Below are 20,409 nucleotides of genomic sequence, written 5' to 3'. Positions count from 1 at the left end.
TTCCTTCATGTGCCAAGTTATTGTAGCAATTTCTTCATGTGCCGAGTTACCCAATGTATGCCAAGTGACTCTTCATGTGCTGAGTTACCCAGTGTTTGCCGAGTGACCCTTCATGTGTTGAGTTTTCCTGCTTATGTCGAGTGTCAGCATTTGGATGTAATTTCTAGAAGACAACTTGTGGGATTTATTTTGACCACGAAATTTATGTTTAGATCTTTTCTTGGGATGTGTCTAGACTATTGTTGGGTTGGCCTTCCTCTTATATATTATTCTAGAATGATCTATAAGCCATTTTGGCAAGTATATATAGAGCATTTAGGCTTAGAGTTAGGCAAGTTTGGAAGAGGATTAGAGAGTAGAACTAGAAAGTGCAAATTTTTTGTTGGATCTTTGAATGTGAATGTATTTGTATTTGTCCATAACCTAGAAGGCCTTATAGATGGGTATGTATGAAGATATTTTGATGAATCAATAAAAGTACTTCATTCTTCTTCCTCCTTTGGTTTATGTTCTTTGTGTTTTCTTCTATCATGTTAACTCTTGCAAGGTGGTTTGGATAGCTGGGTGAGCCTTTGGCCCTAGTCATTCTTCCTTTTCCTATGTTAGTTGGTATCAAAGCTTGAGGTTCATCCTTCTGTAGATTGGATTGTATACAACCTTGATTTGGATTTGGTTTTAGGGTTGCAGATCTATGGATTTAACCTATAACTTGTAGAGGGTTACGATCTTGTAGGAACCTGATTTGTGAAAATGGTTCATCGTAGAGTAAATAATGTTGATAATGTTATATTGGATCAATTGAGACAAATTATTGCCATATTAGATGCTATGGAAACAACCTAGAGGAGAGGAGCACATCTTGATGATGTAAGTGATGATGAAGCAGTAACACCAAACCATAATCTAGAACCTAAAAAAAATCAACATGAGGAAAGATTGTTGCAAGTGTTGTCTAGGGAAAATTCAAAGCCTAATGTAGAAGTTGTTCCTTATGATAGAAAATTGGATACCAATGTTGTGTTGAATTAGATCTCTGATATGGAGAAGTTGTTTGAGTATGAAAACACTCTTGATAATAGAAAGGTGAAGATTGTAGTTACTAGGTTGAAAGGTCACACATCACTATGGTGGGAGCACTTGCAAATTAATAGACAAAGGAGAGGAAAGGAGAAGATTAAAACCTAATCAAAGATGGTGAATAAGGTGAAGAAAAAATTTCTTCCTACTAATTACCAAGTTATCTTGTTGAGAAAGATGTAAAATTTGAAACAAAAGGACATGGCTATGAAAGAGTATATCGAGGAATTCTATAGATTGATGATGTTGAGAAAATTGAAAGGTACATAAATGGATTGAGATTTGGAATTCAAGAAGAAATAAGTTTTGTGAAGTTGGAAAGTGTTGAAGAAGCATATCAATGTGCCTTGAAAGTTGAGGAGATCTTGACAAAGAAGCACGAACAAAGACAAAGAGGTAAAGGTGGTAGATTCCAGAGAGGTAGAGGTAGATCTGAAAGTTTTGTGCAGGATAAAGGCAAATTTGAATGGAAGAATGATTGCAAAGGCAAGACCAAATGGAAAATTGGTAATTCTTACCAAGGAGGTACTAATTCTTATTGAGGAAGAGGTAATTATTACTCTAGAGGTCGATTTCATGGTAATTATTTAAGATGTGGTAAAGAGGGATATAGATATTTTGAATGTAGATCCTCTAAAAGTGGGCAAGGTAGCCAAAATGTTGTGATTCAAGGAGATGACGAGGATTCACCAAGTGGACCTAAGGCTAGAGAAAATCTGATGGTGAGAAGAACCTTATGTAATAAGGGAAGTAATGAGGAACCTATTTTAAGGAGATGTCTTTTCAAGACAAGATGTAAGATGGCTAGAAAATGTTGTAAAGTGATCATTAATAGTAGAAGTTCTACAAATTTGGTATCAGAAGAGCTAGTTATAAAGTTACAACTGTAGAGGTAGAATCATCTTTAACCATATCATGTTTCATGGATCAAAGATGAGCATAAGATATTGGTAAGTGAGAAATGCCTTGTGAAGTTCAAGATTGGACATTATTTTGATGAAGTTTTGTGTGATATTATGCCTATGGATTGTTGTCATATTCTGTTGGGTAGACCTTGACAATATGATAGATATGTTGTACATAATGGAAGATTGAATCAATATACTCTTTGGGTGAATGGGAAGAAACAGATATTTTTGCCTTTGATTGAGAGTCTAGATGAGGTCAATTGTACTACAATAAAAGTTTGCATGGTTAATGGAAAGCAAATTGAAAAGGAAGTAAAAAAGAATCAAGTTTGTTTTGCTATAGTTCCTAGAGGACCGAGTGTTGGTAGTAATGACTGAGCAATAGAAGCCAGTAATGACCGAGTGATAGCAGATAGTGATAGCCAAGTACCAGTAGAAATTATAGAATTGTTGAATGAGTATAAGGATATTGTTGTTGAGGATATTCCTGATGGTTTACTACCAGTGAGAAGTATAAGTCATTGTATGGGTCTGATTCCTAGAGCTAGTTTTTCGAACAAAGCACCATATAGATTGACATCTACAGAGAATGAAGAACTTAATAGACAAGTGCATGAGTTGTTGTAGAAAGGTTTGATCAGAGAAAACTTGAGTCCATGTGTTGTACCTACTATATTAGCACCTAAAAATAATGGAGAATGGTGAATGTGTACTAATTCTAGAGCTATTAACAAGATAATAGTGAAATATAGGTTTCTTATGCCAAGAATGGATGACATAATGGATTATTTGAGTGGAGCAAAGTATTTCACCAAGATTGATTTGAAGAGTGGCTATCATCAGATCAAAATCAGAGAAGGCAATGAATGGAAAACTACTTTCAAGACAAAAGATGGTTTGTATGAATGGTTGGTTATGCCTTTTGGTTTGACTAATGCACATAGTACTTTCATGAGATTGATGAATGAAGTTTTGAAAGGATTTTTGGGTAAGTTCGTGATTGTTTATTTGGATGATATTCTGATATTCAATAAAACTAATGAAGAACATCTTGAGCATATTAGACATGTATTGCAAAGGTTGAAAGATAAAAAGTTGTTGATTAATCTAAAAAAGTGTTCTTTCATGCAAGAGGAGATTTTATATTTAAGATGTGTGATTTTAGCTGATGGATTGAAGATGGATCCTAAGAAGGTTAAAGAAACTTTGGAATGGCCTACACCTAAGAATGTGGGTGAAGTAAGATCATTTCATGGTTTGACTAGTTTTTATAAAAAATTTATAAAAAAATTTAGTGTTGTTTGTAATGCTATGATTGAGACAATGAGGGGAGATAAAAAGGAATTCAAGTGGACACATGAAGCTGATAAGAGTTTTGAGAATTTGAAACAAAAGGTTGTTGAATTACGTATATTATCTTTGCCTAATTTCAACAAATTATTTCAATTTGAATGTGATTCAAGTTGTAATGAAATAGGAGCTGTATTAAGTCAAGAAGATAAACCTATTACTTTCTTTAGTGAAAAGTTGAATGATGCTAAAAGGAAGTATTCTATGTATGATCAAGAGTTTTATGCTATTGTTCAAGCATTGAAGAAGTGGAGACATTATTTAATTCTTACGAAGTTTGTGATGTATACTAATCATAAAGCTTTACAATACTTGGAAAGTCAACATAAATTAAATCAAAGAGATATGAAATGAGTTGAGTACTTGCAGAGTTTCAGATTTTTTATTAAGCATAAGAGTGGAGTTACTAATAGAGTTTTTGATGCATTGAGTAGAAGACATTCTTTGTTGACTGAAATGAAGGTTGAAATTCTTGGTTTTGATGAAATGAAAGAGATGTATGCTATTGATCCTAATTTTTTTGAGGTGTGGAGAGCATGTAGAGCACCAAATATGAAAGATCACATAAGTAAGTATGATGAACATTTCATTCAAGAAGATATGTTGTTCAAAGGAATTCAGTTGTGTATTCCTAGAAGTTCTATAAGGTTAAATTTGATTAAGCAAAAGCATAGTGGTGGATTGGCTGGACATTTTGGAATTGATAAGACATGGAATTTGTTGAACGAGAAATATTATTCATTAAAATATTTGTAAAGAGTTTTGGAGTTTGTGAAGTTGCAAAAGGAATGCGTCAAAATACTAGTTTGTATACACTTATTACTATTCCTGAGAAACCTTGGAGTGACATCAATATGGATTTTGTTCTTGGATTGCCTAAAACAATGAAGGGGTATGATTCCATATTTGTTGTAGTGGAGAAATTTTCTAAGATGGCTCATTTCATACTATGTAAGAAGACATCAAATGTTGAACATGTTCCTGAACTTTTCTTTAAAGAGATTATGAGATTGCATGGATTACCAAGAAGCATTATTTCTGATAGAGACAGTAAGTTTGTTGGTTATTTTTGGAAGACTTTGTGGAAGAAGATGGGTACTAAGTTAAAGTTTAGTTCTACATTCCATTCACAAATAGATGGACAAACAAAGGTTGTGAATAGAAGCTTAGGTAATTTTCTAAGATGTTTAGTTGGGAATAAGCCAAGTAATTAGGAGATGGTATTGGCACAAGATGAATTTGCATATAATAATTTTGTGAATAAGAGTATAGGGAAGACACCTTTTGAGATTGTTACTGGAAGGCATCCTAGAGGTATATCAAATTTGAGAGATCTTGTTGGTGAAGAAAAAAGAAGTACTGGAGGAGAAGAATTTGCTAATTTTATGGAGTCTTTGCATAAGGAAGTCAAGTTGAGTTTGAAACAAAGTAATCAGAAGTATAAGGAGCATGCTAATAAGACTAGAAGACATCATGATTTTGAAGTTGGTGATGAGGTGATGATTCATTTAAGGAAACAAATATTTCTTGTTGGAACATATAGTAAGCTGAAGATGAAGAAATTTGGACCTTATAAGATCTTGAAGAAATTTGATAGTGGTAATGCTTATGAGGTTGAGTTATCTGATGACATGGATATATCTCCTATATTCAATATTTCTAATTTGTATAAGTATCATGAGTGAGATAATGAAGTTGTTGTATCAGATGATTATCCTAAGAAGTAGATTGAAGAAGTTGAACATATATTGGATCAGAGAGTCGACAAGAGCACTAGAGGAAAAGATTACTTTGAATATTTAGTGATGTGGAAGAGCAAACCTATTGAAGATGCTTCATGGATTTCTCAATTTGAGTTGGATTCAGCTCAAGTTGTGACATCTCAATCATTTAGGAGAATCATTTCTTTCAACCCCAATTGTCTAATGCAGGAGCATCTTGGGTTGCCTTGTTATCCTACTCATTTTTTGTTCATTTTGTACGTTGGTGTTGAGTTACTATAGCAATTCCATCATGTGCCTAGTTACTATAGAAATTCTTTCATGTGCCTAGCAATTCCTTCATGTGCCTAGTTACTATAGCAATTCCTTCATGTGCCTAGTTACTATAACAATTCCTTCATGTGCTAAGTTACTATAGCAATTCCTTTATGTGCCAAGTTATTGCAACAATTCCTTCATGTGTTGATTTAGCCAGTGTATTCCAAGTGACTCTTCATGTGTTGAGTTACCTAGTGTATGCCAAATGACCCTTTATGTGCCAAGTTTTCCTACTTATGTCGAGTGTCAACATTCAGACATAATTTTTGCAAGTTGACTTGCAGGATTTATTTCGATTGTAATATTTATGTTAAGGTCTTTTCTTGGGATGTGTCTAGACTATTATTGGGTCAGCCTTCCTCTTATGTATTGTTTTAGAATGATCTATAACCTATTTTGACATGTATATATAGATTTTTTAGGCTTAGAGTTAGGCAAGTTTGGAAGAGTATTGGAGAGTAGAATTGGAAAGTGTGAATTCGTTGTTGGATCTTTGAATGTGAATTTGTTTGTATTTGACTATAATCCAAAAGGCCTTATAGCTAGGCATGTATGAAGATATTTTGATGTATCAATAAAAGTATTTGACTCTTCTTCCTCCTTTGGTTGTTGTTCTTTGTGTTTTCTTCCATTGTGTTAGCTCTTACAGGGTGGTTTGGATAGCTAGGTGAGCCTTTGGCCCTAGTTATTCTTCCTTTTCCTATGTCAAAGTAATTTGAGAACTAGAGAAACTTCATCCAAAGGTGTGTTTGAATGTCTTTGAGTTCTAGCAACATTAATCAAAGACTCATTGAAACTAGTTGGATGAGACTCATCTAACCTTACCCTAGATGGTCCACCTATTTCAAGTTGATTTTCATATATGTGAACTTGATCTAGATCCTTTTTTATAGTTTCTTTTGAGAGAGAGTCAATTTCATACTCTTAATAATCTGTGCTACATGGAGATAGACTATAGAACCCCCCAATAGTGGTGGGAACCAATTCTCCACTCTTGTTATCATCTTGATTTGTGCAAAGGTGTTCAACAACTATAGTATGACTAGACTATCCTTGTTCCTCAGTATTGATGTCAAAAGAATCACTAAAAACATCCATAGTGCTAGCATGTGGTACAAAGTCATCTAGTTCTACAAAGAACTTAGCAAGATCAAAAGGAATTGAATAAGTATAAGTATCCTCATCATCATCATCATCCTCATGATTATCTGACTCAATTTGTGACTCGTGTTCAAACAAAATTTTAGATTTTGGCATTAATTTATTAATGCCTAGATGGAAGGGAATCTTTTTGAAACCTAGACCTATTGTGTCTCAAGACCATCTAGATACTTCTTGAATAGGATTGACTAAACCATTTTTGTTATGCCCAATTGGACCATTTCCTTTTTAACCAAAGTGTTCCTTGAGCTTAAGACCTAGACCATACTTTTCGAGAATAATCTCATGAGATTGTTCTATAAGATCAGCTAGAGTTTCCTCTCTATATATCCATGTTGTGATGGATTTGTCTTTGTCTTCATCTTCCAAAGGTACAATAGCTTTGAGAAAGGTACCATTGAACTTATTTTGAGGTGATAGCACAAGAGGTCTCTTCGGTTCAAATGGTCTCCCATAATGATGGGGAGACTTAGGAAGAGATATCAAAGATAGAATAGGTTCAATGTGATATTCATCCATCCCATTTTTTGTCAACTTGAGTGAATTTTTCATTTCCTTCAGTTTATTAGCATGATAATCCATAGATTCCCTATTAGCAGGTAAAAAGCTTTTAACAAATTTTAGCATGTTATAGGTGTAACTAGTATTAGCAAGTATGGTAACTTCAGAGCCTTGGAATGGAAACTTGATGCATTGATGGTAAGTTGAAGGAACAACTTGCATTTCATGTATCCATGGTCTCTCTAGCAAGATATTATATGCTAATGGAATGCAAAGGACTTGACAAATGACATTTATTTCTACTAGACCAACTCAAAGAGGCAACACCACAAGACCTGGGGGTTTATGCTTGACTTCATAATATTCCTTAGTGGTAATTTTGTGACGAGGATCAATAGACTCTTTAAAATAACCCAATTTTTTGAGAAAAGTAGTAGAACATATGTTTAAACTAGCTCTATTGTCAATGAGAACACAATGAACACACTTTTTATGTATCATAACTTCAATATGCAATGGTTGATTATGAGGATGACTCAATGAATTATCATCCTCTTTAGAATAAGAAAAATAGCAAGGTGAGGTTCGAAGACCCACCATAGATTGGAACCTGTCAAGCTCAAGATATTGAGGTACATTTTTCTCATTGATGGCTTTGTTAAGAATCTACATATGAGTAGGTGAGATTTTAAGTAATTCAAATACTATTATTTGAGCATTTTTCTATTGTAATTGGTCAAGAATACTGTAGTTTGTAGCCATGGAAGATGTTGTGATTTTTGTACCTTTGCCAGATGGACCAGCAAGGGTTTGTCTTTATGTTGATCTACCTCAGGAATAGAAGTCATAGGGCCTTTAAGTACTATCTTGGCATGAGAACATGTAACAACATTGGTAGAAGATTGTGACGGTTCTTTATCACATGTAGTAGATGTAACACCTCTTAAGATAAGTGGTGACTTAGGTTTTGTATTGTCATATTTTCCTTTAATCATGATAACATCACAATGTTCAAAGTCCATAGGTTCCAACATGTTGATCACATCATCGTCATTAGTGTATGTATAATTGACCTTGTAATGGGCTTTCTATTTAGAGTTTTCTCCTAATGTGGAAATGACTCCTTAAGAGCCTTGTGGTCTAAATTCTTTTTATGTCCATCCATAATGATTTCACCATTGTCAATCATGGCTTGGTTCTTATGATGTAGGTTGATACAATTGTTCATTTTGTGACCCTTATTTTGATAATATTCACAAAATGCATTCTCATTCCACCATGTGGGTCATGGTTGTGGATCATAAGGAAAAGAATTATCCAATGGAGTAAAGATCTTGTTTTTAAGCAAGGTCTTATAGACCACATCTAGAGGTTCACCCAAAGGTGTGTATTCTCATTTTTGTCATGTAACCCAAGACAAGTTCTTTCTTTTGTTTCAAAATATTTTGTTATCAAGAGGATATTTGTCAACATTTTTAGATGCATTGATATTGTCTATGATATTGAAAATCATTTTAGGAGGTTTTGGAGAAATGTTATCAACTACTCCATCTTGTGCTACCTCTCAAATCTTGTTCACATACTTGGATTTATCCTTACTAGAGGTAGATCATTGCTTAATTTCCTTTTGAAAGGTTATTTTCCTATTTTTGACCATGAACTCCTCTATATAGATAGCTTGTGCAATCATATCTTCAAAGATGTGTAGACCTTAAAGTTGTATCTTATATCCAAAGTCAGGCAAAATATTTTCTATGAAGATATCAAGTTTTTCTGTTTTAGTAATTTTTCATGAATACTTGGTATATAATTATCACCACCTTTGAAGAAACATGAGGAAATGTTCTCCAACATTTTGTTTGAGGTTACACAAATCACATATGTTAAATGGATGTTGTATGTCATGTGATTATTGCTAGACAAATAGATTGGCAATTCATCAAATGTTTTAATACTAGTAGGCAACCTTGAATACCATTCCATCACTTGACCACCTAGGCTTCATGGGAACAAATACATGAGATATGTTTGATTATGCATGAATTTTATAGGCAAGGCGCCAAATTTCCTCAAATGATCTTGGGGATCAGATGTTTTGAAGTATTTTTTATACTTGGCCAACTCAACTCCTTTTGGAAAAGGAGGCATGTCTAAGGTATATGTTTTTGTTGGTTTATCCTTGTCATGCATGATTTGGGCCAATTTCTCTTGCATGGTCTTCAATTTTTTTTGTAACTTGGATGTTTTAGTTTCTTCTTCTTGTGTGACAATTTGTTTCAATATTGAAGTCTTGAGGTAGTTTTTCTCCTTCTTGAGCAAGTTTGAGAAAGTATTTCTCTTTCTCTTCATTAAGTATGATCTCCATCACTTTTTGAATTTTTTAATCCTTATGATACTTCTCTATCTTTTGAAGGTACATCATCATTATCCTTGTACTCATTTGTGTAGTTGTAAGGTTCTTTCAATCTTTCATTTCTTTGGTGATCGTATCTCCTACTATGGTCTCTTGTTTCTTGATCTTGATAAGCCATTTTAGGAGTGTATAAGATTTCAGTATGTGTTTGTTGAAAAGGTGTTTTGAGAAAGAAATTAGTTGTTTTGTTTGAAGGTGTAGGTGTTCTATTAATTTAAGGATTCTCTTGATATAAGGGATTCCTAGCTTGCTGAAAGTATATGGAAAACCTTCTTCAAAGACTAGGTGGACTAATACGTGAAAGATATCATGAGGACCTTTCACTAGATTTAGAATATGTGTAAACTTGGGAGTGACCTCTTCCGAAATTCCTACCTCTAGCTCTACCACATTGCGGTCTGTAGGGAGTAAAGAAGTTTCCACTCCTTGTGGCAACAATCATAGACAATGACTATAAACCAAGTTTTAAAAAGGATCACACTAGAACATTGTCTCAAAGTAAGTAGGCATGTTGTATATCTAGGTATGAATAGTCAAAGAAATGGCTACAACAGTCAAGAGTTATGAATATTGTGATGTAAGGTGTAATGAACACAAGGGAACAAAATAGGACAACCAAGTAAGGAGACTAGTTCATATGTAAATCACAAGTTGTCAACTAAGCAAGTAATCAGAGTTTGACATTGTTATAGATAGAGAAATGATGAAATATTTTAGAGATTGATAAGACTTGGATCAAGTTTTAACAAGGGAGCTTAGAATAGCTTACTATTTTGGACAAATTTAGATAGACCCACGCAAGAAAATGACTTCTAGGAAAGGAAATTGCAGATAGCAAGGTGAGAAAACACCTCTGGTAGAGCAATACTGATAGTTTTAGGAAAAAGGCTTACATACAGATTCATAGAGAACCATACAAGAGAACACAATGAACCAAGTGAGAACTTAGTCCTTGAATCAATAATTTTTTACCATTTTCTCACATGAGAGTTTGCATGAAGCCACGTAAGGAAAGGAAAATTTGATTGAAAAGACAAGTTTTTATGACTCAAAAATGCAACATTTTGGAAAAATTTCATGTGAGTATTCATAGAAAACTACATGAGGAACTCCAGAGGACCTCATGAGGAAATGAAAACTGATACTTTTCTTGCAAGAAGATTTGTAGAACTGCAAGTGAGAAAAGGACCAAACTAGCTGGTTGGACTATACTATTTATATCTAATTGAAAAGATCATTGGAAAAGAGATTGCTAAGATGAATATTGTTAAAGAAGATTATGTGTTTCAATCATTTTTTTATCACTAATGTCAAACCTTCTATTTTCTAGTAAGACAATTCCTTATAAGATTCAAGTACTATCACTTAGTTGATTGATGAAGAGGATTTGATCAAGAAGATGTAACAAAAGTACCTAGCAAAAAGGTTGAGTTATGATTATGTAATGAATTACAAGGATTAGTTAAGATAGTGATGACATGATGTATTGATGATATACTTAATGTTACAAAATGGCTAGCTACACTTAGAAAGTTAGAAGAATAAGTTAAATTAAGTTTGTCTACCAAGCTTGACCAAGTAGATAGTAAGTGCTAAGAAAAGTTGGTGTAGGCCAAGCAAAAGGTCAGTTGGAGTCGAGTGAAAGTAAATTCTAGTGGATGTCGAGCTAGATAGTTGATGCCAAGTAAATTTCAATTGATGTTGAGCACCAGTAAAATATAGTTGATGCCAAGTGATTTTACAATTAATGCCTAGTAATGCAATATGTGTTAAGTATTAGAAGATTAATAATTCCAAGATGTTTCATTATGATAAAGATCAAAGATTCACCAAATCTAATTCAAAAAGTTTGTTTTCTTGGAACTTATGAACTAGGAGGAAGATAAGATTGATGAGCTAGTGGCACAAAATTTGATATGAACCATTTTTAGGTGAATTCAAATGGATTCTAGGAGAAGTTTCTAGAATAGACAAGATATGGGGTAGATACATTGTATCCTATCTAATCTACCCAAAACCCTAATTTAGATGATGGATAATGAACAAGAAAATATTCTAATTTCCTTTAAATAGGAATGTCTAGTCGTGAGGCAAGGGGGTTAGAGAGGTTGGTTTCATGTCTAAGAACCTAAGGAGGAGAAGGAATTAAGGGTTTTAACTCATCAAGTGACCCAAGAGAAGAGTCTGCAATGACATACCAAGAAAGAAGGTGTAAGGAGATGAATGCTTGAAGGGTAAACAAGCTATAAGAGCAACAAAGTATGAATGCCAAGTAGAATTGAGGACTAGATAGAGATCTATAATCTACAAGTGAAGTTGTACATTGTATCACATCAAAGCTCTACTATTACTCTCTAACAATTTTATTAGTCTAGGGAAAATCCTTTGGATTAAGGTTGACCTAATAGTCATTGGAAAATCCTTTAACAAGATGGCATTCCAAATGAATGGCCTAAAGTCCTCCAACAAGGCTTTCTTTTAACAAGGTGATTGAAATCCCTTAACTGGGTCACATTTAATAGTGTGCATTGTAACCTTTAACAAGGTTGGATTTTCATAGGGCATCACTTCAGAAGAGTGAAAAGGAGTAGCATGTTACTGGTGGTTTTTCCCAAATTGGGTTTTTCATGTAAATCATTGTGTCAAGTGTGTTAATGAATGTGTTGTGTTTCATACTTTACATTTCTGCAAGTTGATTTGATAGTAGCATATAAGTTTTAGTAAATACACAACGAATGCATGCATGGGTATGAATGTTTAATGGGTTCACTGAATTGTGAAAAGTTTTATTTTGTACATCTAGACATTGAATAACTGATTCACCCCCCCTCTTAGTTTTAAAATTCTTTAGAATAACTAAGAGGGGGGATGAATTAGTTATTCAAGGTCCAATAATGTCCAATTCAAACTTTCTAATAAAACAGAGGTAAATTAGAAGTACTATCCTTTTTACTTTCTTATCATGCAGGCAATTAAACATTAAACAATCATGAAATGTAAAATTGCATCACACCATAACACAATGGATTTTGATGATGTAGAAATCCTCCAAGAATAAAAGGTAAAATTAGGGTGGGGATGACACCCACAAAATAACTACGCAATTTTTTTCAACCACTTCTGATGATCTGCCCTATTAAAGGCCTACCCTGTTAAAGGCTTTACACACTATAAGATGTGACCCTGTTAAAGGATTTCTACACCCTGTTACAAGTGTGCCCTGTTAGAGGACTTAAGAACATTCAACTTAGAATGCCACCCTATTAAAGGATTTACATAGAGTTGTTAGGCTCACCCAAGTCCATGGGATTTATAGTCACCTTCTCAAAAGAATCTTTTATCCCTCTCTAAGGATCTCCTATCCTTCTCCTAAAAATCCCTTTATCCTTCTCTTGAGGATCTCTTTATCCTTCTCCTAGGGATCTTCTATCCTTTTCCTGAGGCTTATCCACCTAGCTAATAAGCTAACCTAGCAATGTAGTATTTCAATATCTAATACAATGGTAAGAAAGTATTAGAAGGGTTTTAACCTGATAAAGATTGCAACTCTATCCTTGTAGATTTCATATCACTCTTCAGTTCTTTTCTTTGCTTGGTTTTTCTTCCTTGTAGTGTTGATAGCTTGTTCAACCTTCAAGATCTATCTCCTTGAGTTCTTCCACTCATAATGCCAATGCACTCTATGTTCACTTGATCAACTCAGAGTCCTGATGCTCTGTCCTTACTCCTCTCTGTGTCTTCTTCTTGACACTTCACACTAGCCTTCTCTTGGCTTCTTTGCACGACCACTCTTCTGACCAACTCCCTCTCTCACACACTTGATCTTTGACCTATAACTCCTTATAAAGAAGTTTTTCTCTTCATTTCCTACTCAAATCTTGATTTGATCTTGAGAAAATAGTATTGTTTTCCCTCCAAATTGCTTCTTCTAGAAAATTCATGATAATTCATTAGCATTCACCTTGAATTGATTTGCATGGTTAACATAAAATTTTGTGACATCTACTCATCATCCTTATCATCCAACTAATTCACAAAATTTGATGTAACAAACTTATCGTTGCCGATCTGGAAAATCTCTTGTCTTAAAAAATAATGTAGCAACTCGACATTATTGGTTTACTGATGCTCGACACCTTCTGTGTTACTTGGCTCCTTCTATTGTTTTAGTGGTGCTCAGCACCTATAGCATTTCTAATTTTCTTGGCACTTGAAGACCTACTTGGCATCCATTACCTTTTTCTGATACTCGGCACCTGAAGGATTCTATGTTACTCAGCACTTGAATAATCACTCGGCTCACACTGAAGTTGAACTTTCTTGGCTCTCTCTAATGAACTTAGTCAGGCTTTACAAATGACTTAATTAAACCTTACATTTTTTATGTGTCTTAGTGTGTCCATTCTCTATGTCTTAGAGTATGTCATCAATACACTATTTCATCAATGGCTTAGCTGATCCTTATACTTCATTACAATATCATAAATTCAACCTTTCTCTAGGTGCTCTAGTTACATCTTATTGATTGCCTCCTCTTTGTCAATCAACCAATTGATAGTACTTGGATCACTTAAGGAATTTTCATTCCTACAAGTAGAAAGTTTGACATCAATGACAAAACAATGATTGAAAACATTCTTTACCAGTTCCATTCTTCATTCATGATCTTTTCAATCATTTCCAAAAATCTCCCTCTTTGGCATTTATGACAAACCAAACTAACAAACTTAGTTACCACCAAAATTACATACATTTTCTGTTTGGTATATAACTCCCTCTTTTGCTTATACAAATTGAATCCTTTGTTCTGCTTCTCCCTCTTGATTACTGTGTTCTTACTCTGTATTCTTGATCCTTCCTTCATAGTTTCTTGCCTCTTAGTTTCTTATCTCATCAAAATCTCCCTCATTCATCTATCCTTTCATACATTCTCATACTTCTCCACATTTTTATCTTTCATTGATCAGTTTCTCATAAATCTCCCTCTTTGACATAAATGCCAAAGATGTAGCATCTTCAACATGCTAAATATAAGCTTTACATCTCATGTTTTCTCTCTTTGTCACCATGCTTGTGACTAATCTGGAATTTCTGTTCCTGTTGTCATCCTTTGCATCATTCTTTTGATATTTCAATGATCTAGTCTTGTTGATGTAGGGCAACTTCTTTGTTCCTTTAGACTACTTGAGTTAGGGGCGTTACCCCCAACTTGCCTCTAAGATATTCATAAGGATACTTGGGCAATGGTTTGGTGAAGATATCTGCAATTTGTTCCTTTGTGTGAATGTACTCCATCTTCACTTTTTTTTCTTCCACCAATTCTCTAACATAGTCATACTTGATTGCAATATGCTTGGTTTTTGCATGCATTACTGGATTCTTGGATATGTTTATAGCACTTTTATTATCACAATACAGTATCACAGGTTTGATTACCTCTTCTTTCATTCCTTTCAATAGATGTTTGAGCCATACAATGTTTGTACAAGTGACTGTTGCTGCCACATATTCTACTTCTACAGTGGACTGAGATGTGTAGGTTTGCTTCTTGCTAGTCCAAGTAACTAGCCTTCTTCCTAAGAATAATGCTCCTCCACTTGGGCTTTTCCTGTCATCAATGTTTCCTCCCTAATCTACATCTATGTATTCATTGAGCTCAAACTTCTCATTCTTTTTGTAATATAGGCCAAAATCATCAGTTCCTTTGAGATACCTCATTATCCTTTTTACTGCCATGAGATGATTTTCTCTAGGATTAGCAAAGAATCTAACCACTATCCCAATTGCTAGTGCTATGTCTGGTCTACTATGTACAACATATTGTAGTTTTCCAATCATGGATATGTACATTATTTGATTAACTTTAGCTGATTCATCATTTTTGGATAGCTTATGTCTTGTAGCCATTGCTGTGTTTACAGGTTTGGAGTCTTCCAATCAAAATGTCTTGAGTATCTCTTTGATGTACTTTGATTGTGTCACAAATATACCATGTTTTAGTTGATGTACTTGCAATCCAAAAAAGAACTTGATTTCTCCAAACATAGACATTTCAAACTCATGTTTCATTTTGTCAGCAAAGCATTTCCTTTCCTCCAAAAACAATGTCATCCACAAAGATTTTAGATACAAGAATATCCTTACCTTCTTCTAATTTGATGTACATGTTGCTATTATCATCAGTTCTTTCAAATCCTAATTGCACTAGATACTTGTGAAGTCTCTCATACCAAGCTCTAGGATCTTGCTTTAATGCATATAGAGCCTTGTGTAATTTGCATACCTTCTTTTTGTTTTTTTCATTAACAAAATCTTCTAGTTGCTCTATGTAGACTTCCTCTTCAAGTATACAATTCAAAAATGCTAACTTAACATCCATTTGATAGACTTTAAATCCTTTGAAGGCTGCATATGCTAGTAAGGTCCTTACTCCTTCCATTTTGGCAACTGGAGCAAAAGTTTCTCCATAGTCTAGTCCTTCTTCTTGTGCATACCCTTTGCAGACTAGTCTTGCCTTGTTCCTTGTGATTTCACGATTCTCATCTTACTTGTTTCTAAACACCCACTTGGTTCCAATTACATTCTTGTCACCTGGTCTTGAGACTAAGGTCCATGTCTTGTTCTTCTCAATTTGTTCTATTTCTTCTTTCATAGCATTGTACTAGTCATCATCTTTTATGGCTTCACTTACTATTTTTCATTCCATTTTGTTAAGTAGACACATCTCACTTCTGAGTCTATTCCTTGTTAGTGGTCTTACTTCTTTGTTTCTAATAATTTGATCTGCAAGATGATGTCTTCTTACATACTTTGCCAATATTGGTTCTTTCCTTGTTTGCATGTTGTCTCTTTCAGAATTTGAACCTTCTTGTGTATTTTCATTAGATATTTCTTCATTTTCTTCTTGTTGATAGTTCTCAGAATCTGAATGAACATTCTCTGTATTCTGCAGCTTGACTTCTGAATGTGTCTGCTGCTTGGCATTCACTATCTGTGATTCGGCAGATGCTAGATTTTGTTGCTAATTGTCATTCTTTGTTGCAAGTTCACCATTATTAGGTATACCTTCATAAAAGTATACAAAGGTCTTGTATTCTTCTTCTTTCTTGGTGTTCTCAACACTTTGAACTTCTACAAGCTCATCAAATTTCACATTTGTGCTTTCTACTGCTTTATTAGTATTTATATTCAAGCACTTATAAGCTTTGCTTCTAGTAGAATAACCAAGAAATGTGCCTTCCTCACTCTTTGTAACAAACTTTCCATTTCTAGACTCTTTATATATATAGCATTTGAATCCAAATATTTTGAAATGTTTTACATTAGGAGAATGCCCATACGATAATTAAAAATGTGTTGCATTTGTACCTTTCTTGACTTGAACTCTGTTGAGTGTGTAGACTGCAATACTTATAGCTTCTCTCCAGTACTTAAGTACAACATTTTTCTCCATCATTAAGGTCTTGGCATGGTCAATAACTGATATATTCCTTCTTTTTGCTATACCATTCTGAGGTGGAGTCCTAGGTACTGATGTCTACCTTTTGATTCCTCTTTCATTGCAGAAGTCTTCAAATTCTCTTGATTTGAATTCACCTCCTCTATTAGCTCTGAGACATTTTATGCTCTTCCCAGTCTCTTTCTCAACTCTGGCCAAGCACCATTTGAACATTTGGAATGCATTTGATTTTTGTTTTAGGAACATGACTATCATCATCCTCGAATAGTCATCTACAAATAGCATTATGTATCTATCACCTTTGTAACTTTGTACTTCAATAGGACCACACAAGTCAGTATGAACTAGCTCTAATACTTCATTAGAAGTATAAGTTTTTCTTTTGAAGGTTGACTTGGTTATCTTTCCTAGTTGGAATTGTTTGCACATGGTGTTATCAGGCTTTTTCAACTTTGGTAGACCTCTGACTTTCTTCATTTTGTTGATGCTTATCAGATTGTCAAAATTTACATGACATAGCCTCTTATACCATAACCATACATCATCAGTTTGAACAATGAGACAAGAAGCATCTTCAATGTCTAGGTAGAACAAACTACTCCTAGTCTAGTCACCTTTTCCTAATAGACTTCCTCGAGAATCATAGATCCCGGCAACTCTATTTTCAAATTCAACCTTGCATCCTTTGTTTCCTAACTGTGAGACACTTATCAAGTTATAATTCAGGCCTTCAACATAGTATGTATTATCACATGTTATCTTTCCAGTAAGCTTGATACTACCTTTCCCTTTGATCTAACATGGTGCATTGTTACCAAATCTAACATTATTTCCTTCATATTGAGTACAGGAAATGATCTTACTTTTATCTCCAGTCATGTGATGAGAGCATCCACTATTTATGATCCATTTATCATTCTTGTTCATGCCTAGGGTAGTGATGAGAGCATCTACTATCTAAGGATCTCCTATCCTCCTCCTAAGGATCTCTTATCCTTCTCCTGAGGATCTCTTTATCCTTCTCCTGAGGATCTCTTTATCGTTCTCTTGCAGATCTTCTATCCTTTTCCTAAGGCTTATCCACCTAGCTATTAAGCCAACCTAGCAAAGTAGGATTTCAATATCTAATAAACTGGTAAGAAAGTATTAGAAGGATTTTGACCTGATAAAGATTACAACCCTATCCTTGTAGATTTCAGATCACTCTTCAGTTCTTTTCTTTGTTTGGCTTTTCTTCCTTGTAGTGCTGACAGCTTGTTCACCCTTCAAGATCTGTCTCCTTGAGTTATTCCACTCCTAATGCCAATGCACTTTATGGTCATTTGATCAACTCAAAGTCTTGATGCTCTGTCCTTAATCCTCACTGTGTCTTCTTCTTAACACTTCACACTAGCCTTCTATTTGCTTCTTCGCATGACCACTCTTCTAACCAACTCCCTCTCACACATGCTTGATCTTTGACCTATAAATCCTTATAAAGAAGTTCTATTCTTCATTTCCCGTTCAAATCTTAATTTGATCTTGAGAAAATGGTATTATTTTCCCTCCAAATGGCTTCTTCTAGAAACTTCATGATAATTCATTAGCATTCACATTGAATTGGTTTGCATGGTTTACATAAAATTCGGTGACATCTACTCATCATCCTTATCATCCAACTAATTCACAAAATTTGATGTAACAAACTTATCGTCACTAATCTGACGAATCTCTTGTCTTAACAAATAATGTAGCAACTTTGTATTATTGGTTTACTGATGCTCGCTACCTTTTGTGTTTCTTGGCTTCTTATATTGTTTTACTAGCACTTGGCACCTATAGCATTTCTACTTTTCTCAGCACTTGAAGACTTACTCAGCATCCATTACCTTTTTCTAATACTCGGCACCTAAAGGATTCTATGTTACTCAACACTTGAATAATCACTTGGCTCACATTGAAGTTGAACTTGCTCGGCTCTCTCCAATGAACTTAGTTAGGCTTTACAAATGACTTAGTTAAACCTTACATATTTGATGTGTCTTAGTATGTCCATTCTCTGTGTCTTATAGTATGTCATCAATACACTATTTCATCAATGGCTTAGCCAATCCTTATACTTCATTACAAAATCATAAATTCAACCTTTCTCTAAGTTCTCTAGTTACATCTTATTGATTGCCTCCTCTTTGTCAATCAACCAATTGATAATACTTGGATCACTTAAGCAATTGTCATTCCTGCAAGTAGAAAGTTTGACATCAATGACAAAACAATGATTGAAAACATTCTTTACCAGTTCCATTCTTCATTCATGATCTTTTCAATCATTCCCAATACTTAGTTATTCTAAAGTAATTCCAACATGTACTTGAAGAGATTTTTAGTGACTTTAACAATTTCTAAATAGAGGACTAACAATGTTTACAAGTTTCAAGTAGATATCAACATTTTTAAAAGATTTTGGACATCATTTTGGTTTGATAGTAGACTGTTGTTTTTCAGACACGGGAAGCAAGCAATAGTTGCAAACAATCCAGCTGAGGAAAAACAACTCAGAAGGATAGGAGAATCTTGACCTTTTTTTTTTTTTTGATGACTTGGAGAGTTTATAGACTTGAAAAAGACACTCTTTATCCCTATAACCAAAAATGGTAGAAATAGAAAAACCTTTTTCTCACAACTTATGTGCATGTGTTCAACTCACATAGCTGTGTCACCCCACTAGATGTCACCTATGTTTTTGGTGTATTCTAAGGACTCAATAACATTTACCCTTAATGAACAACCTTGTGGCAGGGATCAAGGGTGTATACCACCTTCCAATGTCCAAGTACATGCCTATGGTGAGGATCTACATGAGAGATTCTTCCCCCTCCTTGCATAAAGATTATACCCCCTTTTAGAGATGAACTAGGTAGAAACTATTTAAACATTTTTTCTTGGATTCCATTCACATTATTCCCTGGTGGCTTCATGAATGAAATTGAAGGAAACAACCCACACTAGCATCTAAAAGTGCACACACTTGACTAGAAAGACTGGGGGTAGTGTCACCTAGTGCAACAAAGAGAGCATGTCCTCAGTATGTGATATTAGAATCAAGAAGAAGAAATTAACATGGCTTTGGAGTCTTTCACTCCATAAATCTTCTTTATTATAGTGAGTTGGAATCACCATAAAAAGGTGTGTGCTCACTTGGGTCATTCCTAGAGGTTGGATGGTTCCAGAAGGCCCTCTAAAGGTTGACTCAAACTGGTGGTTCAGATTCAAGGGTCAAAGTTTCTAATTTTCCCAAAGGGAAAAAAGCATACTCCTCTACCTTGTCGCCTTAACCAAACACACAAAACATGTTCATTGGTGAGTGATTTTATCAATCCCAACTTGTCTTTTCTCAAGATTTTGATTTTCCTAAAAGGAAGTCATCATCTCTTCATAAAAAGTATTTGTATAGGAGAACTGCTAACTTTCATGCCTCCCTCGGCTACCATATTCCAAAGGTGTCTAGGTTTCTAATTTACT

The sequence above is a fragment of the Cupressus sempervirens genome, chromosome 3 (genome assembly GCF_028749045.1).
Source record: "Cupressus sempervirens isolate cs-2001-9-10 chromosome 3, ASM2874904v1, whole genome shotgun sequence".
Lineage (NCBI taxonomy): Eukaryota > Viridiplantae > Streptophyta > Pinopsida > Cupressales > Cupressaceae > Cupressus > Cupressus sempervirens.
Note: the sequence above shows the minus strand (reverse complement) of the source record.